The sequence below is a fragment of the Marmota flaviventris genome, chromosome 3 (assembly GCF_047511675.1).
Source record: "Marmota flaviventris isolate mMarFla1 chromosome 3, mMarFla1.hap1, whole genome shotgun sequence".
Lineage (NCBI taxonomy): Eukaryota > Metazoa > Chordata > Mammalia > Rodentia > Sciuridae > Marmota > Marmota flaviventris.
The window spans coordinates 68,787,919-68,799,150 of NC_092500.1; positions in this window are offsets into that span (position 1 = coordinate 68,787,919).

Below are 11,232 nucleotides of genomic sequence, written 5' to 3' on the forward strand. Positions count from 1 at the left end.
GTGTATATGCCCTGACTACCTAATTAGATTTTAAGTTCCTGAAGGGTTGTGAAATTATCTTATATACTATTAGTGTAAATATTGGCCTTGGCCACAACAGAGGCTCAGCTAAGTTTATTGATTAACCTATTTAGATTACCACCATTTTCCCTAGATTAGGTGACAATCTAGCCTAATCATTTATTGTGGGTATTTAATACAGGATCCTCAACTCAAATTTGCAGGAGAATTTTACCTCTCATAACTTTTTCAGTGTAATCACTTAAAGATGAGGTTACACATGGTATAGATTATCTTGATTGACTTGATGACATTTTGTTGAATAATTTGGGGTAGTAGGAAGGCTTAGCCAAAAATCATTTTAACATGATTGTTAATAAGTTTGAAACAACCCCTGCCCTAACCCTTAACCGTGAGAATGAATAACCTCACTTCAGCTTAGTCCCAATAGCAGCCCATCTAGCTTCAAGGCTTTTAACAAGGCAGGTGATACCTTTTAATTTCAGGGAGCAGTCCAAATGCTGTCCTCATTTTAGCCTAGTAGCAGCAAGGAGTCAGAATTCCTCACATCCCTCCTCTCTGAAAAAGGCTGTTGTCTAACATAGGAACAGCTGAAGTATCTGGGAATCTGATGCTGATGCTGACTGTGGAGTTTGAAATTAGCAAAAAAGGCCTCTAGATAATTTTATTTAATAAATGTTCATATCTATCTGCTCGCCATAGTCAGACTTTGTCTCCCCAAAGTCTGTATGTTGAAATCTAATTACCACTGTAATGGTATTAGAAGTGGGGCCTTTTTTGATTAGATCATGAGGGCTCAGGATTTGTGCGCTTATAAAGAGGCCCCAGAGAGCTGCCCTACCCCCATGTGTTATGTAAGGTTGTAACCAGATACCTAATCTGCCTTGATCTTGGACTTCCCATTCTCCAGAACTGGGAAATAAACTTCTGTTGTTTATAAACTACCCAGTTTATGATATTTTGTTATAGCAGCCTGATCAGATTAAGGCTTTAGTATATCCATATTTTGTAGTAGGCTAATCAACAAAGGCAGGATTTGTATGGGTAGGCAGCTTTGGAGGAGGCCCTGGTTAGTGCTGCAGGGGACCTCCCAAGGGTTGGTCTTTTGGGTTCATTGGAGACTTCTCTCTCTTTTTTTTTTTTTTTAGAGAGAATGAGAGTGAGAGAGAGAGAATTTTTTTTTTTTTTTTTTAATATTTATTTTTTAGTTCTCGGCGGACACAACATCTTTGTATGTGGTGCTGAGGATAGAACCCGGGCCGCACGCATGCCAGGCGAGCGCGCTACCGCTTGAGCCACATCCCAAGCCCCTGGAGACTTCTCTTACCAAAATCCTGGAATGTGTCTAGGAAGTGTATTTAGTATTAATTTACATGACAGTGCTCCTTCAGTTTATTTGACTTCTGTGATCATAACATGCCAATCAAACAAATAGGAGGTAGGACAATCAATTCCCTGGGGCGTACATAATTGGTCCATGTGCTTGGGCAGTGACTGGCACTGTACTGATCACTGCAAAGGAGCCAGATGGTGATTGATGAAAGACTTTATGGAGGGATTTGGAAGATTATCCTGGAGCTGGTGATTAGGGGAAGAGACTGGAGATGACTTGGAAGAGGTAGGGTCTGAGCAGGCCTAGCAGGATAGATAGGATCGGGGTAGGTGGAGGAAAGTAAGGCTTCTCTATCAAGAGATTTACCTTAACTGCCAGGCGGCACAGATGTGTGGCAAAATGGTGGGGTGGAAATTGCTGTGACAGCAGTTCCCAAGTGGCACATATAAGGCCCAGATCTATTCGCTCTGGAGACATCTTGGGGAGGAGAACTGTGGTCATTTGGTTTGTCTCCTGGTGTATCTTATATTTTGTATGAGGACATTTCAGTATTTAACCTTTGTGCTTTGAAATATTGACCTGAGAAGTCAGGTGGGAGAAAAGGGATCAGACACTCTAGAAATTGACATAGATTAAAACTAACTGTTTAGGCCTCATTAGATTCTTTTGCATTTACTCTTTCTTTAGCAGAGAGTGTAAATAAGGAACATACAGCTGAGTTCTAGGGGTTTTGTTAATCTACTTGTGGTTTGCTTTACTGACTGATTTTAAATCACCCCAACTAGTGAACATACTAGTCATGACCCTGAGGCCGATGGTGGGGGAAAATGTCATTTTATAAAACTAGGGGCAACCCTTGGGTGGGTAAAACAGATGAAATTGGGAAAAAAATGAACAGATTAGGGTAGAGCCATAAGAAATATTGGAAAGCATGTACAATGTCATGAATTCAAAGTTTCTCAGCTGCTAAAAGTGACTGAACTATATTAAATGCTTTTCCAACCCCTGGCCAGGTTCTCTTTTGGTAACGAGTCTTGCTGCAGTCCCTTCTTCCCTCAGGAGGTAGACCAGTTTGCACAGGGCAGAGTCTGGAATAGGCATTCTAGATGATGTGTACACTCATGAGAGGTGAGTACAGTGTCATTATCTCAGTCATGGTAGTGATTTGAACTTGAACATCACGCAAAAGTAATTCTCAGTTTGATTTTAACTAAAGAGAATTAAAAAAAAAGCTATTCTCGGCCTGAAAAAATAATGAAATTATGGCATTTGTAGGTAGATGGATGGAGCTGGAGACTATCATGTGAAATAAGCCAATCCCAAAAAACCAAAGGCCAAATATTTTCTCTGATATGTGGATGGTGATTCACAATAAAGTGTGCGGGGTGGTGGTGGGGTTTGGAAAAATAGAGGTACTTTGGATTAGGCAGAAGGGCGTGAATGGAGGGAGGGGGCATGGGGTTAGTAAAAATAGAATGAATCAGACATTATTACCCTATGTGCATATATGATTACACGATTGGTATGAGTTTACAACAAGTACAACCAAAAGAATGAGAAGTTATACTTCATTTATGTATGATGTGTCAAAATGCATTCTACTGTCACACATATAACTAATTAGAACAAATTTAAAAAATACCATTTGTGAATAGTGAAGGTTAAAAAAAAAGCCGTTCTATAGCCAGAGTGGTGGAAATACATGAGGGCAGATGGCTGAGTCATTCCACCAATCATGCATGTACTAGAATTTTGCAATACCATTGAGAATACATTTGAAACTGTCCCAAAGAATCTGGGCCATAGTAAAAGAGTTTTGTTGCAATAATATCCTCTGTGTTATATTGACATTTTTACTCAGTTTATCTTATTTGCCCCTGGTAACCATCCAGTGAGATATTTAATGCAGTTATTACTTGGACTGGGAGAGACTAAGTTACTTGCTAGAGAGACACGTGAAAGTGACATAACTCAAAACTCTGGTGGTTCCAGAAACCTGTCAGGTCTCCTTATGAAAATTGTGGACTTTATTCAGTTGACTTTTTAGGATTGTGGATTCAGTGGTACTGTGGACTGAATGAATATATGTTCCCCAGATTCATGTGTTGAAACTCTAGGCCCCAGTGTGATGGATTGGCAATGATAATAGAGCCCTCATGAAGTTAGTGCCCCTGGGAGAAGAAACAGGAGAGAGCTTTCTCTCTCCCTCTCATTCTCAGTCTGGAGCTTGCTCTTTACCATGTGAGAATACAAGAGAAGATGGCCATCTGCAAACTAAGAAGAGAGCTCTCACCAGACACTGAGTCTCCTGGTATCCTAATCTTGGACTTCTCAGTGTCCAGGACTGAGAGAAATAAATGTTTTATAAGCCACCCAGTCTTTTTTTTTTTCTTTAAACAAACAAACAAGTTTAATAGACCTCTTCATGTTGTAGATTTTTATTTCCCAAACACTTCATTTCAGAGAGAATCTGAAGCCTTACATCCTTCTTTGGACATTTTCAGGGACTAAAATTATTGTAACATTGTTTATGTCATCTTTTAAAATGAGCTTTTTATTAAAAATATTAAAGCAGTAAAAAATACACAATACATTTGATTTTCTTAAAAAAAATGCAATTTCAACTAAGACAAAGAATGTAGGACACATTCTTCCTTTTCCCAGTACTTTAGTACATGAGCCCTAGAGGTTAAAAAAATACCAGATTGAACTTTGAAGGGGAAGAACTGTCACAAAAATGCAGTTAGAAGGGGGCGTTTTTAGGGCCAGGAAGTATGTGTGGTGGGAAATGGGTTTGATACTTAGGTCTGTTCTAAACACCAACACCCACAGACACCAGTTTCTGCTGTACTTCCTTTTCTTTTTAGTTTTCAACATCAGTAAACTGTTTTGATATTTACTTTGTGGAATCCATTTAAGTAATAAAATATGGTGAGTTTGGTATTTACTCTCACTGGGATTATTGAATATGCATTTCCCTAACATCAGATCAAAGTCCAGGTAGCTCAGAATTATGATGAAGTAAATTTTCAATGGCAAAAAGGCAGGTTGACCAAGATGTCATAGTTTTGTGGTCATTGGTTTTGATTTCTATGCTCAATTCTGTCCTTTCTACTCTTTGAACCAACCCTTGTGAATGCCGATCATCCGCGCATCCTTTATGAGTAGTTACTGCTGGTGGGACAGGTATTAACGTATTAGGATGGTGAGAAGCTAAAGTCAAAGATATCCATAATTGTGCCCACCAGTAAGTAGCAATGGCAGAGATGCCAATCTGTTTTCCCGCCAAAGTTGCCAATGACCTGATTTTAACCTTAATAGCCTACAGTTCAAGACCTAGGGCAATGAGTCTGGCAATGTGGAAGCTCTCCTTGGCTATAGACTTGATTGTGTTCTCAGCTCTGACTCCAGATTAGCCATCTTGAAGTGCCAGAGGTCCTTTGGCCAGATACATTTCCCTACTTGTTGCTGGACTGCCTGAAGATTCTATCCTAGACTTCTTAGAGACACAAACATTTTTAAGTTGACCCAGGCATTACTATAATTCAAAAAATGAGCAGAGTTGATTTATCTGATCCAGCTTTTTCACCCTCATGTTTTGGAAAGTAGGATCCTGAAGGAGTCTAAAGACAGCCTTGGGAGACCAAAGCAAAGAAGGATTTGAGGCAATCCAGAAGTGAGAAGGGTGGGTGTTTCACTGGGGAAATGGAGAAGGAGAAGAAAAAGGGAGACAAATCTGCCTGCCTCCTGAATTTTGCCAGAGCAGGGGCTAAGAGAGGCTGAAGCCCCAGGCTCACAACCTTGACAGTATTTTTGAGTCTCCAGGCTGTGCATTTTCCTGAATTAATTCAATACTAGATACTCATAACTAACTTATAGGTCTGGTTATTATTACTTCAATAATAAATAGATTGAGGCTAGAGGAGCCTATGATGCTATAAGAAAATCCCCATCTGCAATAGCAAGGTCATCCGAAGCCCTCAATATGTTGGAAAGGCAGAAACAAAATCCAGAGAGAGAGAGAAGCAGATTCAAATTCCTTTCTACAGCCATGACCAGCATATCCTCAAAGGCTCCAGTCTGAGGGAGTCATCCTTCCCGGTGATGTTCTTTCCTGGATCACTAGAAGACCTTAGTCTTTTGTTGAATTATAGGACACACAAATCTGCCCTGACCATTTTTTTTGCCAGTCCTGCCTAGGGCCTCTCCAGTCTCCCTGCTGTGGTCATCCTGTGGTTTCTTCTTAGGCTGCTCCTCCCAGACCTGCTTAACATCAGGCCCTGGCCCCTCTCACTTCTCCAGCACAGCTGATACAAAAAGGCAGCGTTGAACAGCCTTTACTCAACACTTGGAGGTGCCATCCAGTCATTATGGGACATAAAAGAACTTTAGAGCTAGGCACTGCTGCTCCTGGAGTCCACTGGCTGCTGCTTTTCACTCCACCTCAAGACCAGACTTCCCAGTCAATGGGCCTAGGCTAAATAAAATGAAACCCCCTCCCTCTCAACACTTCCCCTCCCTTCTCCTCTTCTCCCCTCCATTTTATAGTCTCTGCAGAAGTTCCCCTGCTCTCCTTGAAGACTGGCTTCATGTTTAAAGGCTCAACATCATTTTGTAGCTTCCCTGCTGGGATTGCACCTGGTTTCAGCTGAAAATGGATAGGCATTTACTTTAGATCTGCTTGACCAAACCGTGTTTCCCAGGATGAGGGGAGAATCTTAACAAAGGAGAAAGAAAATCTGGTGCACATAGAATGTAGAAAATGCTTCTGATTCCCCAAGCACTATGTTAATGCTTTCGTTTTGTTTCACACATGCTGTTACAGTGGGCATCTAGGAATTGATCTTGCTTCTCTCCCTTTTTACTCATCCTATCACCACCTTTTCCACCTAAGAAAGCCTGATTTGGATAATCAGAGTCTCTGTCAAATCAGGTCTCTGGTATCTTGAGTAAATCAGCCTTTGCAGTCTTGAGATATTAAGTGGTATTGATGTTTGCCATTTTATTTTTCAACACTTGATTTGTCACTGCATTTGATAGAACAAAGCTGCATAAAGTTTTCACTAGCCAACCACATGACAGCGTTAGCCACTGGAGAATTTTGATCTCAACCTGGAAGATCCATTAACAGGTCAACCTAAGATTTCCTTTTTTTGTGTGTGGTGCTGGGATTGAACCTAGGGCCTTGGGCATTTGAGACAAGCACTCTACCAACTGAGCTATATCCTCAGCTCAGCTGTAGATGATCTGAATTCAGAACTAAGATTTTTCATCACTATTGTGATTGACATTGATTAACTATATCACCCTTGATACACAAGGTCATAAGGAAAGCAAAGAGTCAATTTCATGTCTTAATTCCTCTTCATAGACCTGGCATTGCTATTTATTTAGATTGGAGCTGGATTATTTTTAAAGGGCCGTATTTTTAGCTTTGATCCAGGAGATGGCACTGTGCTTTTCATTTTGAGACTTTGCTGTGAATTTTCACACTGCTGACTCCCAGAAGCTGCTGTATAGAATAAGGCGGTGCATTGTGAATTTCATGATGTAATGTGTTTATTGGCCCACTACATCAGAACATTAACAAAAATCGAATTTTTGAATTATAGTAAGGTGGTTGTATAAATTATAGTAAGGTGGTTGTATAATAGATTTATACATATAAAGTTACTTATTTTTATCAAATAGTGAATATGATATTTAGGAGGTAAAATAGAAATAAAAAACGTCATCATTACTTAAAATCTATATGTGGACTTGAAGGGATAATAAAAGTTAAAAAAAAAGAGAAATATGTCAAAAGAATCAGGAGTTAGGAGAAAGGAGTGATTACTGTGGTCTGACATCAGCAAGATTTCTGAGCTGCAGGTGGCATTTAAGAGGATTGGTAAGGACTCCTTCACAGAAGATGGTGAAGTAAGCATATCCATTTTCCTCCTCCTGTTTCCTCAGATCCTATTAAATTAATAGAAATGATTACAAAAGGATAAATCATAAACAGCAAAAAGAGAACATAGGAAATAAGACAGTGGCAAACTTTAAAATGATGAGGTGAAGGAGTTGTAGAAAGGATTTGCATGAAAGAGTGTAATGAAGGTGTTATGGGGTGAAACGTATTCGCCGCAGATTCATATGTTGAGGTCCTCACCCTCAGGACCCCAGGATGTGGTTTTATTTGTAGATGGAGTCTTTTTTTAATCTCAGAAAATTTTTTAGTTGTTGATGGACCTTTATTAATTTATGTGTGGTGCTGATAATCAAACCCAGTGCCTCACACATGCTAGGTAAGTGCTCTACCACTGAGCTACAACCTCACCCCCTGTATATGGAGTCTTTAAATAGTAATGAAGTTAAAATGAGGTTGTTGGTGGGTGAACCCTAATATGATTATTGTACTTGAAAGAAGGAGACTAGGACACCCATGTTTAGAGGGAAGACCATGTGAAGATATAGACAGAAAACAGCCATCTGTAAACTGAGGAGAGAGGCGTTGAGAAGAAATTGACCTGCTGACACCTTGATCTCAGACTACTTCTTCCCCTTCTCCTTTTTTTTTGGTACCAGGGATTGAACCCATGGGCACTCAACCACTGAGCCATACTCTATCCCTTTTTACATTTTATTTTGAAGCAGGATCTCATTAAGTCGCTTATGGCCTTGCTAAGTTGCTGAGATTGGCTTTGAACTTGTGATCCTCTTGCCTCAGCTTCCTGAGTTGCTAAATTACAGGTATGCGCCACTTTGCTTGACAATCTCAGACTTATAACTTCCAGAATTTTGAGAAAATAAATGTCTGTTCTTTAGGCCACCAAGCCTGGGGTACTATAGCAGCCCTAGCAGATGAATGCAGAGGGTACTCTACATTCCAGACTCTGGTTAGGGAACACCAGGTGCAGTAAAGGGTGTCTACCATTAATTTTGGGAAATTCCCAGTAATTATTGCTTTGAATATTTCCTCTGCTCCTATATCTCTTTCTTGTATTTCTTAGGTGTATGCCATTATCTGTTTGAATTGTTCCACAGTTCTTCAATATTTTGTCTTTTTCATTCTTTTTTTTCTTTGAATTTCAGCTTGGGAAGTTTTGTGTCCTACATTTAGGTCTGTGATCCATTTTGAGTTAATTCTAGTGAAAACCTCTCTGGCTCTATCTTCTAGCATTTTGTTTAGTAAGAGTGGTGAGGGTAGATATCCTGCCTTGTGCTCTGCCACAGTCTGGCTGGGCAAAATAACCGGGGGTGGGGGGGTGGGGGGTGTGACAAGCAATTTGTGAAGGTTGATACAGCAGGAGCCGCTTTATTGTAGGACAGCAGAGGTATATATACATAACTGAATACACAGCTTGACTCAATTTAGCATCATCCAGTTACAGCAATCAGTCATTAAGGAATCCTCATCATCTTAATAATTATACACAGCTTAACTTAATTGACATAATCTAGACACAGCAGTCAGTTATTAAGGAATCTCCATCATCTTAATGGCTCGCTGGCGTTACTTCTCAAACCACTCCTCCTGGCAAAGTGCCAGGCGCCATCTTGACATGTCTGTGGCCCTCAACAGTGCCCCATCTTAGAGGGAGGAAGCATTCATTCTTTCACCATTGAGTATAATGCTAGATATAGTTTTTTGCAGATACTCTTTATCAGGTTGAGGTGAGACCTATTTCTATTATTCTGAGACTTTATTATTTTTAATTATTTTTAAGAATAAGCATTGTTTCAAAGGCTTTTCCTGAAATTGTTATATCAGTTGATTTTTAAAATTAGCCTTTACTATATGGATTACATTGATTTTCAGATACTGAATTAGCCTTGCATTTCTGGAATAAACCCAACTGGGTCATGGTTTATACTTCATTTTATAATGCTGAATTTCATTTGCTAATTTTTTAAAAGGAATATTTTAAAATTTATTTATTTTTATTTCTTATATACATCAAGGAATATTTTAAAAGGAATATGAAGGATATTGGTCTGTAGTTTTTTTGGGGGGTGGATTTGTTTTTGATGTCAGAGTAAAATAATCTTCAAAAATGAATTGGGAGTCAAGTGTGGTAACTGGTGGCACATGTCTGTAATTCCAGCTATTTGGGAGGCCAAGACAGGAGGATGGTGAGTTTGAGGCTCACCTGAGTAACTTGGCAAGACTATTGTCTCAAAACAAAATAAAATAAGAAGGGTGGCAGATGTCACTCTGTGGTAGAGTGTTTACCTACCATATATGAAGCCATGGGTTCAATCTCCAGTATTTAAAAAAAAAAAAGGAAATATTCTCTATATTTTGGTAGAGATTATGTAGAATTGATGCCAATTCTTCTTCTTCTTTGGTATTGAGGATTGAACCCAGGGTGCTTGACCACTGAGCAACATTCTCAGCCCTTTTTTATATTTTATTTAAAGACAAGATCTTGCTGAGTTGCCAAGTGCCTCTCTGACTTTCTGAGGCTGGCTTTGTACTCGAGAGCCTCCTGTCTCAGCCTCCTGAGCAGCTGGGATTGCAGGTGAGTGTGCCTATCGATGCCAATTTGTATCTAAGCATTAGGTCAAATCTCTAGTGAAATAATTTAGGCCTATAGATTTTTGTTTTTGAGTTTTAAAATTGCAATTTCAATTTTCTTGATATTATAGGGTTATTCAAATTATCTGTTTCATATGAGGTGATGTATGATAGTTTACATTTCTTGAGATTTTGAGCCTTTAATCTAAATTTGATCTAGTTGTCAAGTTTGTGTGTGTAGAATTGTTTTTGCTATCCCCTTATTATCCTTTAATGTAGAGTCTGTAGGGATAGACTGCTTCATTCCCGATACTGGCAAATTGTGTCTTTTCTTTTCCTTTGTATAATTTAAATTCTTTTAAGTTTGTTGAGGTTTTATGTCAATCCTAAAACACATTTTTATGGGGCATAGAATTCTTGGTTGACAGTTCTTTCATTTCAATATGGAAGAGTATTTTGCTACTTCCTTCTGGCTTCCATGGTTTCTGGTGAGAAATCTATCATTTTTTTTTTTCCTATAGGTAAGTTGTCATTTTTCTCTGGCTGGTTTTAAGACTTTTATTTTTTATTTAGTTTTAAGATATTGTGCTGTGAGGTGGCATGGATTTTTTTTTTTTTGCTTGTCCTGTTTTGGGGTTGCTCGGCCCCTTGAGTTTGTAGGTCTTAGTCTCCTGTCAAATTTGGGGATTTTCCAGACATATTTAAAGAAAAAAAATTTTTTCAGGCTTGCCATCTTTTCCCTCTCCTGAAACTCTGAACAAATTAATTTAGTTTTCTTTTAAATAGTCCCACAGGCCCTTGAGACTGTTCATTTTCTTCAATCTATTTTCTGTGTATTTTTCAGATTAATTTGTATTTGTATCTTTCAATTCACTGTCTCCCCTCCCTATGTTTCTTCCTCTTCCATTCACTGAGATTTTTATTTCAGTTATTTTATTTTTCAGTTTTGAAATTTCTATTTGGTTCTTTGTTATGGCTTCTATTTCCTATTTTTATCTGTTTCAAGCAGATTTGTTGAAGCATTTTTGTCCAAGCTGCTTTAAATTCTTTGTGAGATCATTCTAACATCTCTATCATCTCAGAGTTTATATCTATTGTCTTTTTATCATATAGTTTGAAAATTTCCTATTTCTTTATATAGTGAGCGATTTAAAAAATTGGAACCTGGACCTTTTCATATTATATATGATATTTGGATCTTAAATATTATTTTAAAAGCTGATTTAAAGTGACACTTCTTTGGTAGGGGAGACACCACCCTGTTTTTATTGCCAAGCAAGGGTAGATGTCCATGGCCTCTATTCAGTCTGTGTTGACATCCAGCAGGGAAAGGGCTGGAGTCTCCTTCCTACTGATTATTTCCCTGTGTGGTCTCCAC